Raw genomic sequence first — 14,539 nt, 5'->3', positions numbered from 1 at the left:
TCCTTGGCTTTAGATGCCGTCTTCTCCCCGCGTCTTCGCGTGGTCATCCCTCTGTGCATGTCCGTGACCTAGCATCCTAATGGCCTCTTCTTATAAGAACACCAGAGTAGATTAAAAACCACCCCAATGACTACATTCAACCTGAATTGCAACTGTAAAGACCCTATCTCCAAATACAGTGACATTCTGAGCTACCAGGGTTAGGCTTCAACATACGAATTCTGAGGGGACACGATTCAGCCCATTACAATGAGGTGGTTTTCAGACCCTGCTGAAGAAAACACACACACACACACACACACACGTTCTCTGGTGAATCACCCCCAGCTCCCGTGCCCAGTCCACCGCAGAGGACCCAGACCGTGCGGCTCCTCACTGCAGCCCACCACGTGCCAGGCACTGTCCCGCGCTTCACGCACGCTGATCGAGCAGCAGTCTCCTTTTCCTCTTGGGCGTCACCTCTCCCTGGTATACTTGGGAAGGTGTGATGGCAGAAAGAGAAGGGCCGTCCCCATGTGGTCCACGGCTCCCTGCCTGACCTCTTTTCCACCTGGGCGCGCCTCCCCGCTCTGCGGGGGGCCGCTCCTCACTCCACTGCCGACCACAGCTCGGAGGAGCCCCGGGCCACAGTCCCTGTGGTGCAGTAGGGCTACTTTTCTAGAAGCCTTTGCAGCGGAGAGGTGGAAACCGGGCAGATCTCACCTCTCTCTGTGGCCCCATCCATTCCTCCACTCTGTAAAATTGCTATACTGTTAAACCAGTTCCGTCTGTTGGGGTGGGGTGCCTCTGACGCTATAAGATCAAAGCTAACTCAGAGTGGTTTCAACAGTAGGAAGAACTTACTGGCCCTCATAAATGAAAGGCCCAAAGATGGGTGGCCTTTAGCCAAGGGTTGATCCGGCAGTTCAACATGCCACTAAGAAGACACTTCTGTTTGTTCGTTTTTATTTTTTATTATTATTATTATTTATGCCTACAGCACCTGATCTTCCTTGGTGGTCTCCCATCCAAATACTAACCAGGCCCGACCGTGCTTAGCTTCCGAGATCAGACATCGAGCTTGTTCAGGGTGGCGTGGCTGTAGACCATGGATTGTGGCTCCACTGGGGCACGAACCCAGGACCTTTTGCGTGTAAAGCAGATGTGCTAACCGCTACACTGTGGAACCACGAAGACACTGCTGTTTAATTGCCGTATAATTGACATACAACATTATATTAGTTTCAAGTATATGACATAATGAAGTATATATTGCAAAAAACATACTTTCTTTCCATCTTTTGTCCCTGTTTGTGTTCCTGGTACTGGTGTCACGTCAGGGCTATCAGATGGCCAAAGGCAAGCTCTTAAGATAAGCCGCCTCAGTTGCAAAGAGCAGGACGATCTCCTCCTGCATCTGGCTCAGAAGTCCTGAGCCTCATTCTGATACGGATTGTCGTTGGTCACATGCCCATCTCTGAACCGGTCAGTGTGAGTGTGCCAGCCTGGTGGGGAGGGTGGGGCTATCTTAAAAAAAAAAAAAAAAAAAAAAAAAAGGACCCGCTTCTGCAGCTGGAGGGCGGTGGTACAACATCTGACCCACCCAAACCACAAGCTTGGACCACAGAGGGAGGCTGACTGGGGGTCGGCTTTATCATCCACTGCACAAGTTACTAGATTGTGCTAAAGGGTGGAGAAACTAAAACATAATTATAGCATGAAGGGGAAATTGTATATAAACAAAATATGCCTTGTGCTATGATCCAGGGACAAAGTCTCTCAAGAACACTCTCACTGTGGGCAGAATTATGGTCCCAAGGGAGGTTCCACGCCCTAATTCCTGAGACTGCGAATATGCTATTCCATCCACAAATGTTACCTTGCGTGGCAAAAGAGACTTTGCAAATGAAATGAGTTGACCTTAAAAGGGAGAGATTATCTTGGATGACTCGGGTGGGCCCAGTATAATCACGGGAGCCCTTAGAAACAGGCGGAAGTTGGAGAGGGCGAAGCACCAGAAGGGTCCACTGCACCTTTGCTGGCTTGCTGACAGAGAAGTCCACACAGAAGGAATGGCAGTGACCTCTAGGTGCTCCAGAGTGGCCTTCAGCCGACAGCAAGCCAAGACTGAGGACTTCGGCCCTGCAGTGGCAGGGAACCGAATTCTGCCAACAATCTGAGAGATCCTGGAAGTGGAGTCTCCCCACAGGGCCTCCAGAAGAGTCTTGATTTCAGCCTGTGAGATCCTATGCAGACTGTCCAGCCAAGCCCGCCCGACTTCTGATCCATAGAATTATGAACAGGTATTGGCTAAAGCCACTACATTTGCGGTAATTTGTTACACAGCGAGAAAATACTATGAATACAGTGAAGCAGGTCGTCGTGTTAGCCAGGGTTCACCAGAGAAACAGAACCGATGGGATATATAGAGATGTAGAGACATGTGTGATGAGGAATGGGCTCCCACGCCTGTGGAGGCTGAGAACTTCCACAGTCTGCCATCCAGAAGATGGAGACCCAGGAGGGTAGTGGTGTGGTTCCAGTCCAGACCCAAAGGCCCAAGAACCAGAAGCACTGGCATCGGCAGGCGGGAGATGAACATCCCAGCTCAGGCTGAGAGCAAATTCGCCCTCTTCTACCTCTTTGTTCTCTGCAGGCCCTGGGCAGCCTGGGTGAGGCCCGCTCACTTTACTCCGCCTGATTTAGATGGTGATGTCTCTCAGAAGCGCCCTCACAGAATCACCCAGAAATAATGTTTTACAAGCACTCTGGGCACCCTTAGGCTTAGTCGAATTGACACATAAAATTAATCATCACAGCCCTATTATTATCCTGTTTTACGAGTGAAGAAAACAAGGCACAGAGAAGTTGAGTGACTTGCAAAAGGTGGTACAGCCAGGAGGTGACGTGCTAGGCTCTCAAATCCAGGCGGCCTGGTCCCAGACCCAGACCTGTGCTGGTAACCATTCTACCGTCTGGGTCCTGGGTAGCAGACATCTAACCCAGGGTTTCCGAGCATGCCTCACAGCTCTCACTTGCCAGCACTGGATGCTCCATTCAAAGGCGAGGCTCGCTCTTCATTTCCAGGACAGACAGCCTCTGTGGCCTTTGCAATAGAGTCTCTCCTCGTTCCCTTTAGCACATCTGGGTTGCAGAAACGAATTCAATCTGTTTTTGCCATCTGATGTAAGAGGAGAATAATAGTAGTAACCAACACCCACTCTTCTCTCTGCAAACCAGGCTCTGTGCCATCTGCCTTTTGCAAACATGGTTTGGTTCAGTCTGTACGGTAGTCGTCTGAGATTGAACAAGGAAGCTTCTCAATGCACAGGTGAATAAACTCAGGCTCAGAGAGGCCCAGTGATCTGTCCAAGGTAATCCACCATTAAGCAACAGAGCTGTGCCCGAACTCAAAAGCCTGAGCTATCACACAATCCACAGGCCAGTTTGAGAGGGTGATGACAGTCAAAGTGGGCCTGGCAGCTTCCAGATGTGACAGGGTCCTGACAGGAAAATTAAAGAGGGTGTTTGGTGACAGGTGAGAGCAGGCTCTGGCTCTGCAGTGGGGACTCAGGAAAAGCCGGACACAAAGAACATCATTTCTTTGCAGTATGAGGTGGTTGGCACAACACTCTGTTACAGGCCTTCGGTAAGCAAAGCGCTGGGTTCACGGTATGATGTCTGGGGAGGGGACGTGGGGACATGTCACCCTTATCCCAAGGTGCTTATAAAAAGCGCAGAGTCCTGGGCTCTACCTCAGATCTGTCGAATTAGAAACTGTGCGGATGTAACTGGTAGCTCCATTTTTAACGAGACTCCAAGCACGCTCAAGTTTAAGCCTTACTGTTAAGGGTTGACCTGCATCTCCCTAAAATTTGTAATGTTGGAACCCTAACTCCCAGTACCTCAAAATGGGACGTTATCTGAAGGCAGGGTCTTTGCAGAGGTAATCGGGCTCAGCGAGGTCATTGGAGTGCGCCCTAATCCAGTACGGCTGGTGTCCTCATAGAAAGAGGAAATTTGGGTGCGAAGATGTGCACAGAGGGAGGACGAGGTGAAGACACAGGGAGGAGATGGCCAGCGGGAGCCGAGGACGGAGGCCTGGGTCACACCCTCCCTCACAGCCTCAGAAAGAACCGGCCCTGCCCGCACCTCGATTTCGGACTGGCGGCCTCCAGAGGTGGGAGACAGTTAACATCTGTTGTTTAAGCGGCTCAGTCTGGCAAACGAATACAATGGCTGCAGGCAGAGAAAGACCTTTACGATACATACATCTGCATGTGGGGCTGGGGCGGGGGACACGGGGAATGGACCAGGGCACGACTCAGAGAAAGATGGGAATACTGCTCCATTTTCCGGGGAGCGGGGAGGAGCTTCTCACACAAAGTTCTTCGAGTGAAGTAACCTGAGAGCCACAGAAAAAGCAGAGTCTGTTTTCTGGGTCAAGGAGGGAGAGATGGAACAAAAAGATCTGGCTGGATGTGCTGAAGAAGTGGGAGATAATAGCTTGTGTTCGTTATTTGTTCTTAACTTCCAGGCCGATGCCCAGGGGGTCTTCTTTTCTCAACCTGCAGGAGTTTGAAAAACAGGACTCTATTGGCACTCTAAAAGTCTCCTGTTTGGGGGTGTCTGCGGGGTTCTCCAGGATTCCAGACCACTGCTCCCACTCCAGGGCCTCTGTGCTCCTAGAACTGGGCAGAGTCGGTCCAACTACTAGGCAGCCTCTGACCTCTCCAGTGTCCATCAGAGCCCTCTGTCCCCACCAGAGTTCTTTAGGCTTGATGTCTCTGGAAATCCTGCCTTTGCAAGAAGAAAGCAGATGGGATGAGAGCAGGAGAAGTCCAGCTTCCCCTCTGGACTCAGGGTAGGGCCTGTACCCCCACAGCAGCTGGTCAATAAATGCATGCTGACGTGAGGTGCTAGGGAGTACACAGCCTCTGAACCGGTCACCTCTAGCTTTAGGAAGGCCACCACCCTGCACTTTTCTACCTCATCCTCCTTGGAGCTGAATTCTTCCCCCTCCAGTCTAAAAATTCCCCTGTTTACAATTAGCTTGACTTCCCTTGTCTCTCTACCCTGAGAAATTGAGATGCATTCACGGCATGCCACAGCTGGAAGGCATCTTTGGAATCACGTTGTCTGCCTTAATTTTATCGATAAGAAAAATGAGGCTCATAGAAGAGAGGGGCATTGTCCCTGAGACAATTAATGGCAGCAAGGTAAGCAGAGCCCAGTCCTCACCCTCCCAGGGATCTCCATACACCGAGCCTAATCCCAGCCCCACAGGCACTGGAGGGTGGGAAGGGCGCAGAGCAGAGTTTCCTTGGTCAGGTTTGTTTTCAAAACACTGCAGAGAAGCCCAACCCTTTTGCCTTGGGGACTGTGCAAAACTCCTCCTGCCTAAAACGCTCTGGTCCCACCACTTGTCACCTAGTCCACATCTTTTCCTTCAGATCTCATCTTGAGCATCATGCCCCTCCCCCAAGCCATTCCTGATCCCCCAGACTTCACTGGGACCTGATGATAAACTCTCTCTCCACACCCAGGTTTTCCCCCATTGCACTTGTCACAGATGCAGCGTTCTTAGTGGCTAGTTAGCTGTTTGAGTTCTGTCTACTGCTAGCATCTAGAATTCACAAGGATGGGAGCCACATCTTTCTCGGCCCGATGCTCCCGGCACCTCACACACCACACACACAGTAGGCAGCTTGTAGATATGTGCTGACTTGACGGCTGAATTAGCAAATTAAGGACTCTGAGAAATTCTGCAACTGAGCGGCCTATATTACTTCAGCATTTCCCGGACCTATTGGGCCGTGGAACTCCTTACTGGAGGAATGATCACAGTCTGAGGAATTAGACCTGCCCGTGTTGTAAGGACACACTTTGGGGAAGATCGAGCTGTGCTGTACACAGGCAGCTCACAATAAGGGTTCTGATGCTCCCTGTAGCCTGTCTCAGAAAGAATATTTCTAGTACAGGCTACGACATGGATGAACCTCGAGGACGCTATGCTAAGTGAAATCAGCCCGTCACACAAGGACATAAGCCAGTCCCCAAAGAACAAACACTGCACAATTCCACATATAGGAAAAGTCAAGAGCAGTTAGATTCACAGAGACGCAAAGTAGAATTGAGGTTCCAGGGGCTGGCGGGAGGGGCAAAGGGGAGTTTCTGTTTAATGGGTACAGAGTTTCAGTTTTGCAAGAAAGAGTTCTGGAGATCTGTTTCACAACAGTGTGAATATACTCAACACTACTGAACTGTACACTTAAAAGCGGATAAGATGGGAAATTTTATGTTACATGTCTTTTACCACAATAAAGACATGCATAAAGAAAAAAAATTAGGGGGCTGGACTGAAAGTGCTTCATAAACTGTAAAGTACTATGCACATTTAAGGTTTTAGGACAGGCCTACCTCCAGTCAGAGGACAGTGCCTGCTGTACAGTAGATGCTCAATATACATTCAATCGAGTGAATAATCTTTATTATCATTCTTCTTACACACGGTGGGAGGGAAACGGGCAGTAGAGCAGGGCAAAGAAGCGGCAGAACCTCGCCGGAGAAGAGACAGATAAGACTGTCAGGTATAGGACTGTCAGATATAGGACTCCGTGAGCGCCCCAGTCAGAGCCACCTGGGAAAAGCGCTGTTCTCCGTGTAATGAGGTGTAGGCAGCGTGGCTGATTCCTAACAGAGATCCTTCTGAATTCTGCAGTCACACCGTCTCTCCGCCTCACTTTCTCTGGAAGGGGTAGTAAGTAGGAGGGATTCTGAGACCCCAGGAAAGAAAGGCAAGCATGGGGCAGAGGGAGCTGCTCGTGTGACCTCGTGCCAATTCTGGACGGCCAGGCTGCTCTCTGAACTATGTCTGGGGAGACCCTGGGAGCGCCTGAGAACTCAGAACATAACTGGAATCCAGAGTCCCTTGTCTTCTCCGCACCCAGACCCCTTCTTTGCAGTGGTGGAATTCCAGGGACCCAGCACAGCGTGAGCAGAATTACCAGCCCGCGAGGGGTTTCCTTCCTGGAAGGGACGTGTTGACTGTATTTAGCACCTCGGAGCCCTCCCTCGGCCACCCAGCCCTTTCTGGCCCACCTTGGCATCACTCCATGGACCTGCGGGAGGTTTCTTTGTTTGTTTGTGTTTGTTTTTGCAGTTTGTACGACAGTATCTCTGGCATCAAATCGCTATAAACATCACCTTATGTTTTCTTTCCCAATGAAAAGGGCCCTCGAAAACCACAAAATCCTAGCTATATTTGTTTAATACATCTGTTATTTCCGGCCTCCGCGGGCACCCAGCTGCTCTGCTGTCCCCGGGAGCAGCACCTCTGAGAAGTGTGCAATAGAAAGGGTCTGCGCTTCCCAAACTGGAGGTACGGAGGGTCAGATTATGCACCGCCCGCCTACGAAATCACAGGGAGCAGGCGTGCAAGTTGCATGAAGCCCCAGCCAGGAGGGGAGTTGTTTGAACTCCTACCCCTCCGAGTGTACAAACACTAGCAAACGGAAAGCCTGGGTAGGCATGGAAATCAGATAAAAGGCTCCCCACGCACTCACACATTTCTGACAATTTACAAATCAACATCCACACACACGCCTCGCAAAGAATCTGCCAGACTCCAACCATACCCGAAGAAAAGGCAGCCCCCACAGTTCCACGAAGTGGATGATATTCAGGGGTTCAGCATAGGCTAAGGCTTGGGCACCCCACGCCTGTCCCTTAACCTTCCTGGACCTTCTTTACCCCCACTCGGAGCTCTCCTAAGAGTCACAGAATGCATGGCACGTCTGTTAGCGGATGTGGTGGAGAAGGAATTTATGGATGTCCCTGAAAGACTTTAAGATCCTGGTTGGAAAAAATTCCTGCTGGGTTTCCGCGAGGGCAGCTTCGGAGGGAGGAGTTTTAGGAAGTAGAGAGGCAAAAGTGATGCTACAACAGCGGCTTATGTCCCAGTATCTAAATGGCACATGCAGACATTTCCCTCTGACATAATGACCTTGCGGCCTCATACTGAGAAGTCTGGGGAGCTTTTCGGGTGACCCAGACGGGCTGCGAGGCCAGCCTTAGCCCAACACCCAGCTCCAGGCGCGTGATCATGAAGGGCAGCCCGAGGGCCAAACCGGTCTGGAAACCTGGGCTCCACCCCCTGTCCCCCATGCGAATTTGCCTTAAAATTCACCCAAGCCACAGGAGTGACAACTTTGCATCACAGCTGTGCCCTAGACCAAGAAACACCTCTGAGGGTGGGTGGAGTGGAAGCCGCATTTGGCCCCAAATAAAGAACTGTCCTTTCATAAACGGAGCGGGCATGGCAGGGAGGGAGAGGACGAACGGCCAGCTGGCGCCGGGGAGCAAGGAGGGAACGCCGCGCTCCAGACACCGCCCGGCAAGGAGGCTGAGGGGCCGCCTTCGTGTCAGGCCTCCCCACTGGGCCCCACGCCCACCCCAGCCACGGCACGGCTGATCACACGCCCGAGACCAGTAGGAGCCAAAAGACTGTGCAGGACCTTGACCCAACAGCAGAATGCCCCGTCCGCGTTGACACGAAAGATGAGCCAAGACCTCTGCCTGACACAGCGTGTCCAATTGAGAGAGAGAGAGAGAGAGAGGAGACAGGAAGGAACAGACAGAAGAGGAAAAACATACTAAGCATAACTTTCTTTCTCCAATTGGTTAGGGAAGGGGGCGGCTGGAAGCAACAAATGGTGATTGGACAGAGAAGGAACGGATGTCCCCCAGTTTAGAAAAGGGAACATTGCTGATATCCGAGCCAGGAAAGCACCAGCTGAAACCAAAGGAGTGCATCAGTCGTGGAGGAATCCGTCTGTAGGGTCCCATCAAAGTGGAGAGGAGGCCAAGAGGAGCCGACTAGAGGGGGCGGAGGGTCAAGGCCAAAACCAAGTCAGGGCAGCTGAGCTGAGCTGACCTGGGGCCCGGCAGGGGTTTGGGGAGGAGATAGCCAGCCAAGAACAAACAACGGGGTCCAGAATGGGGATCCTAGCTTCATTCATCACATGCCTGCACCCCGCCCCGCAAAGACAGAAGGGGAGTGCCCACTGGAGCTGGGGAAAGCGGGAGGGGGGCGCGGGGAGACACTGGAATTTCCAACAGGCAGATTCTCCCTATTTAGGGAAAGCCACCCTAGGCCCGCGGAGTGAGCGGTGTAAAGCTAATGTGTGCCTCCTCATTCTTGGGGAGCCTATGAGGTAACTTGAACGGGATGCTGTTTGCTGAGAAGCTTTGTTTGCTGAATCCTCTGTGCTTTGCCTTTTAGCACCCAGAGTCGGACTTTTAGAACTCTGAAACCCTTTCACTTTCGAAAACCGCTCAGCTTTGGCAAATGAAATGGGCTTTTAAGTTGGGGACAAGGGCCATGAGCTTACAAGTTGTTTGACCCTCCACCGAGTGCTTGGTTGTCCCTGGGTCATGCTGTGATGTCCCTCTGCTGCAGCACAAGTATGTCCCCAAGGCAACGAAAGGCACAAGAGTTAGGGCAGACAAGGCCCACCCCCTTTGACTGTGTCCTTTGATCCAATCACACAGGAAAGGCGTCACCCTCCCAGAGGGCTGAGAAGGTATACTTTTTGACCCTGGAACCCCGCCCTTCCAGGGCAAAGCCTGCCTCTTCAGGCACTGCAGCCAAACTGCGATGAGCCAGTCTCCCAGAGGAAAATAAAAAGAGAGAAGCGCTCGGGGTGCCATCAAGAGATCAGAACAGAGAATTCAGCTCCACATGCAGGGTAGCGTGTAGCAGGAAGGGAACTGTTTTTAGGAAGCTCCAGTCCTGATTCACGCCCCTCGGTCCACGATGCGTGCTATTTGAGGTCAGTTGCTCAGACTTTCTGTGTCCCAGGTTCCTCTTCTGCAGAACAGGCACTAATCATACCGCAGCATGTGATGTGGGAATGGATGAATAATCAGGGCCTCCCATGAGGCAGGGACGCGAAGTCAGGAGCAGAGGTGATGAACGCCCATCACTGGGAAGGGCGGGGAGAGACCACGAAAATACCCAGTGTCAGCGCTGGCTGTGGAAATCTGCTTAAAGGGAGGGAGGGTCTGTCCTTGAAGGACGTGCTTTTGACAAAAAGGAGGGGAGACAGAGCTCAGTAAGTTTCTGTAATTCATGAAAGGCCTCTCTCCCTCTCATGCGAAGTTCCCCTGGATGTCTGCAAGGAAGCAAACGAAGCCTTAGCTTGCTTTTGACTGACTGGGGGCCCTAAAGTGATGTGTTTGGAAGGGCCTTCGCACATCTTCTGGTTTCACCGTCTTCGATGTCTGAAGAAAGAGTTCTACTGATTTAAAACGAAACACGAATTTTGGGTAGAACCCATATATCGGACAGATGTGAATGGAGCTATTCAGGCGGACAGCGAGGTTGGGACTGTCCCGGGGTCTCGGGAGCAGCACCACAGTCCCAATGACCAAGGACCCTCCTCAGAACCCTCAGAGCTTCCCATATGCAGTTTGAAAACATCCTGACAAAGGTTCTCTCCTTGACCAAACTCTACTCAGGCTCTCCTGAACTCTTTTTCAACCAGGCCTCAACGTTTGGACTTCTGTATTCATCTCTGCATTGTCCAGTTTTATTAAGAATCCTGCTAAATAGGTTTAGCTAGAATCTCTCAGCTTCCATATCGGATCACGCTCAATATCTGATCAGGTTCCTCATCATCCACCATCCCCCACCCCCCAGGTGATGGTTGTCACCTGGCCTGCCTTCAGCAGGAATCCTGTTAGGGTGGTTTAGCCAGAATCCCCCAGCCCGGATCCACCAACCCCCACCTGGTCCTACTTGCCCAGGCTATATTCAGAATTGAGCTCAGTTCTATTCTGAGGTCTCTTTCTCCTATTGCAATAGTCCTGAATAAAATGTGTTTTCGCTGTTTTAACTACAGTCCAGCTCTGATTTCTCTTTAACAATCTCAATTAGCTTGACTCTCTCTCATTTGACAGATGAGCAGACAGATGAGTCTGGAGAGAGGATATTACTAGAACCTGAATGTCTTGATTCCACACCCAGTCCACTTCCCTTTATACCACACCAAGAATGAGGGAAGCCCTTGATAAGAGTGTAATGGAAATGGTGATGGCCGGGACTCACAGCCGGGAGGCAGGGGGAAGACAGAACGCAGAAAGATGGATATAAGCAACGCTTTTGGGGAAAAAAACCAAGAGAGCATACCTGACTAAAGGAGGTCAGAGGCAGTTCTTTCACATGTAAAAAGACAGTGCAGACAAAAGGAAAGAGACCCCTTTCTGACATTTAAGGGAGATGATGCTATGTTCTCCTTCAGTCCCTTGGGCAAGGAGACCACATCTCTTGTGTTACAAAGGGACATGAATTACTGAGATCACCTAATTACTGAAATAGCCATTTTGTAAAATGTTGCTTCTTAAATCAATGAAAACCTCATCTCAGAGTTACAACATTTGGGTCATTCTCTGGAATTTTTGCTAATCAATCTGTGAACCATCTGGAATGGTTAAACAATACAATAAAGTTGTAGTGATTCTCAATTTCCCGTTCTGCCTCTGCCCATCCCTGTCTCTGCCACAGGGATGTTAGGAATGCAGAGGAAATCTTTAAAATACCTGAAATTCTGTTTATTTTTCAAAGTTGTAAGTATCTGTGCAATGTAAGACATCCGGTGGTTATTTTAATCTTTGGGGAACAAATTCGACCATATCAATACATGATTTCTAAGCCTGATCCAAGTTCATACCCTTTTTCTTTAAAACACCGGTGAGCAGAAGAACAATGTTTCTGGAGAACAGTTTGTGAATGGGTACCAGAGGCCATCAAACATGTTCATATTCTTGGATCCAGCAATTTTGCTTCTAGGAATTCATCCTAGAGAAATATCAGAGATGTATACAGAAATTTATGCAAAAGCTTGTTGTTCACTGTGGTGTTATTCATAATTTTAAAAATTATGAGCAAGTTAAATGATTGTCAAGAGAGATTTGTTAAGTAAATTATGGTAGAGCTATAGGATAAAATAGCATGATTATTAAAGTCATTTGCAGGAGAATATTCAGTTGTCATGGAAGTATTTATAAATTATTAGAGGGAAATGCAGGTTGTAAAACATGACATGATATTATTCCAAGTTTATATTTCATGTTATAAAATATACACATTTAGAAAATATATGTAACTTAGATATGAATTGGGCTCTCTCTGCTTCTCCAGACCTAGTGATAATTGGCTCAGTCTCTCTTCACCACTCCCATGGATTGTGGAAGTTCAAAGCCTTCCCCTGAGAAATCTTGCGATGTCTAAGTAGGACGGTGAGGGGAAAGACACTTGTGTTATCATGACTACGCCACGTTGGCCCAGATGTGAAGCTCCGCCCCATCTTTAATTTATATAAAATGCCATTACGTGCTGGTACCCGCATGCACTGATACACGACCCCAGCAGCACAAGCCCCTGGGAATGTGGAGGGCGGGAGAAAAGGAGTGTGTACAGCAGCTCGCAAGCCACTTTAAACGGCATCTTCAACTTCTGCCAAGGGATTCAGCTTATTCAAGTTTATGCAAATAAATATGCACATAAATTAAAAAATGTTTAAAAAGCCTTGTGACAGGGATCAGGAAAGCAATGGTTCGACACATGCAAGTCCAGACACCCAAAGTGCCCCAGGTAGCAGTGTGTGTGGCTAGTGTTGTGCAGACACCCCTGCATTAATTCTAATGAGTGCTTTGCACATTGAGGCCGATAGTGAAATAAAATCATTTGCGCCCAGGTGACAGAGCTCCCCAAGCCCATTTCCCACAAAATGTCCTAACATTAAGAACGGAAAGGATTTCATTCAAAAATAGAAATAAAATTCTGGTACAAACAAACTAATGAAAGAGATTTGCCACCAATACTCCTGTTATGAAGAAAGAGAATAGCAGTGTTTTTTTTTTTTTTTTTTTTAGTACATGTAAGATAGGACCTCAGAACCTCCACATACTTTAAGGAAAAAAATCAGAGGCTCTGATAGGGGGTTGTGTGTTCCTGACTTATGCTTCTGCATTGTCTTATCTAAACATCAATTTCTCTGCAAAAGGGAAAAAGGCTTGAAAGGCAGCCCCTACCTTGCGCACAGCCTATCTTAGCCTGCTCGAGCGGCCATAACAAAATACCACAAACGGAGGGAGCTTAAACGACAGAGATTTATTTTCTCACAGTTCTGGAGTCTGCAGGTTGGAGATCGGGGTACGGCACGGTCAGGTTCCTGGTCAGGGCCCGCTCCCTGGCTTTTCCATGGCTGCCCTCACTGTGTCCTCATAAGGTGAAGCGAGAGCTCTGCTCTCTCTGCCTCTTATAAGGGCCCTGTTCCCACTGTAGGAACCCCTCCCCTGTCACCGCATCTAAACACCTAATCATCTCCCAAAGCCTCCACACCTCCAAATACCATCATGTTGGGAGTTCGGGCTTCAACATGTGCATTTTGAGGGAACACAGTTCAGTCCCTAGCTCAACTCCTAGCCCTTCCTAATTTGGGGCCCACTATATCACTGTTAATACCTGTCATCTGTGATCATAGTTGGAGCTCCTCATTTAGAGAAACCAGGTGCTGTGTCTTGTTTCTCTGACCAGGTACAGTCTTTGGATCCGATTTACTAACTCTCTTACTTTACCTACTAAATAATCCATTACTGTTCTCTCTTGTCATCTTCACCTGGTCAATATGACCAGAATTCAAAAGGAGCCCCATCATCTTTAAAATAATTTAGAAATAATCTAAGTAGTGCAGTCCATGTCGTTTTGCTTGCTTAGAGCGCCCCCACCTGTCTCTGAAGGGAACTACCATTTAAGTTCTTTGAAAAATCATAATCACTTTGAATCAATCATTCATAACAATTTTTGTCTTCACTGAGCACCTGCTGTAGCTGAAGCTTCAAGGTGGCGATACAAAGGTGATTAGAACATCGATCTTGCCCTGAAGAAACTCGCGGTTTAGTAGAGAAGATCAGACAGGCAGAAAGAAATTTGAAAAGAGAAGCAGAAAGCATCAAATCCCTTTAATTGCTCCAGAGAGTGCTATGGAAGGCTGGAAGGAGGCAAAATTAATTCCAGCTGTGGGTACCTGAAAGGCTTCATGGAAAATGAGGTATCTGACATGGGCCTTGAAGACTGGGTATGATTTAGGGCCAGTCATTCATTCATCGGTTCTCTTGTAAAATCTTTTAAGCAGTGGTAAAATAAAGCCATCAAGGCAGAAAACTGCAGGATTTATGGGAGTTTTATGTTGTGGAGACATGAGTTTGTGAAGGACAATGATGTGAATTAAGATTAAACAAACCCGATGTCAACTGTAATGGAAAAATAAAATATGAAAATAAACAAATATTTTTAAAAGATCAAACAAACTTGAATTTCTCTGGGTGACAAAGTGGGAGCCAGAGAAGGTATTTGAGCAGAGGAGAGAAGTTCAATTACGCTTTGATTTATGCAACAGCCGCATTCAACAAACATTAGTGTGTTTACCTGTGCCGGGCACAAGGCCCTGGGTACACGGTGGTGAGAAAAATATACATGGGCCCTGCTCTCGCAAAG

The 14,539-nt window shown here is 48.9% G+C and overlaps 1 long non-coding RNA gene and 1 pseudogene across 1 annotated transcript in view; both read right to left on the bottom strand.

The window, feature by feature from the left end:
- Window positions 1-14,539, bottom strand: part of LOC107504861 — a 115,441-nt gene that overhangs the window by 40,796 nt on the left and 60,106 nt on the right. The gene's annotated exons all lie outside the window — the stretch shown is intronic.
- LOC118609265 lies at window positions 971-1,086 on the bottom strand (annotated as a pseudogene).

This window comes from Rousettus aegyptiacus, unplaced genomic scaffold, assembly GCF_014176215.1.
Source record: "Rousettus aegyptiacus isolate mRouAeg1 unplaced genomic scaffold, mRouAeg1.p scaffold_m13_p_10, whole genome shotgun sequence".
NCBI classification, from domain to species: domain Eukaryota; kingdom Metazoa; phylum Chordata; class Mammalia; order Chiroptera; family Pteropodidae; genus Rousettus; species Rousettus aegyptiacus.
This window is presented reverse-complemented; position numbering and strand designations above follow the sequence as displayed.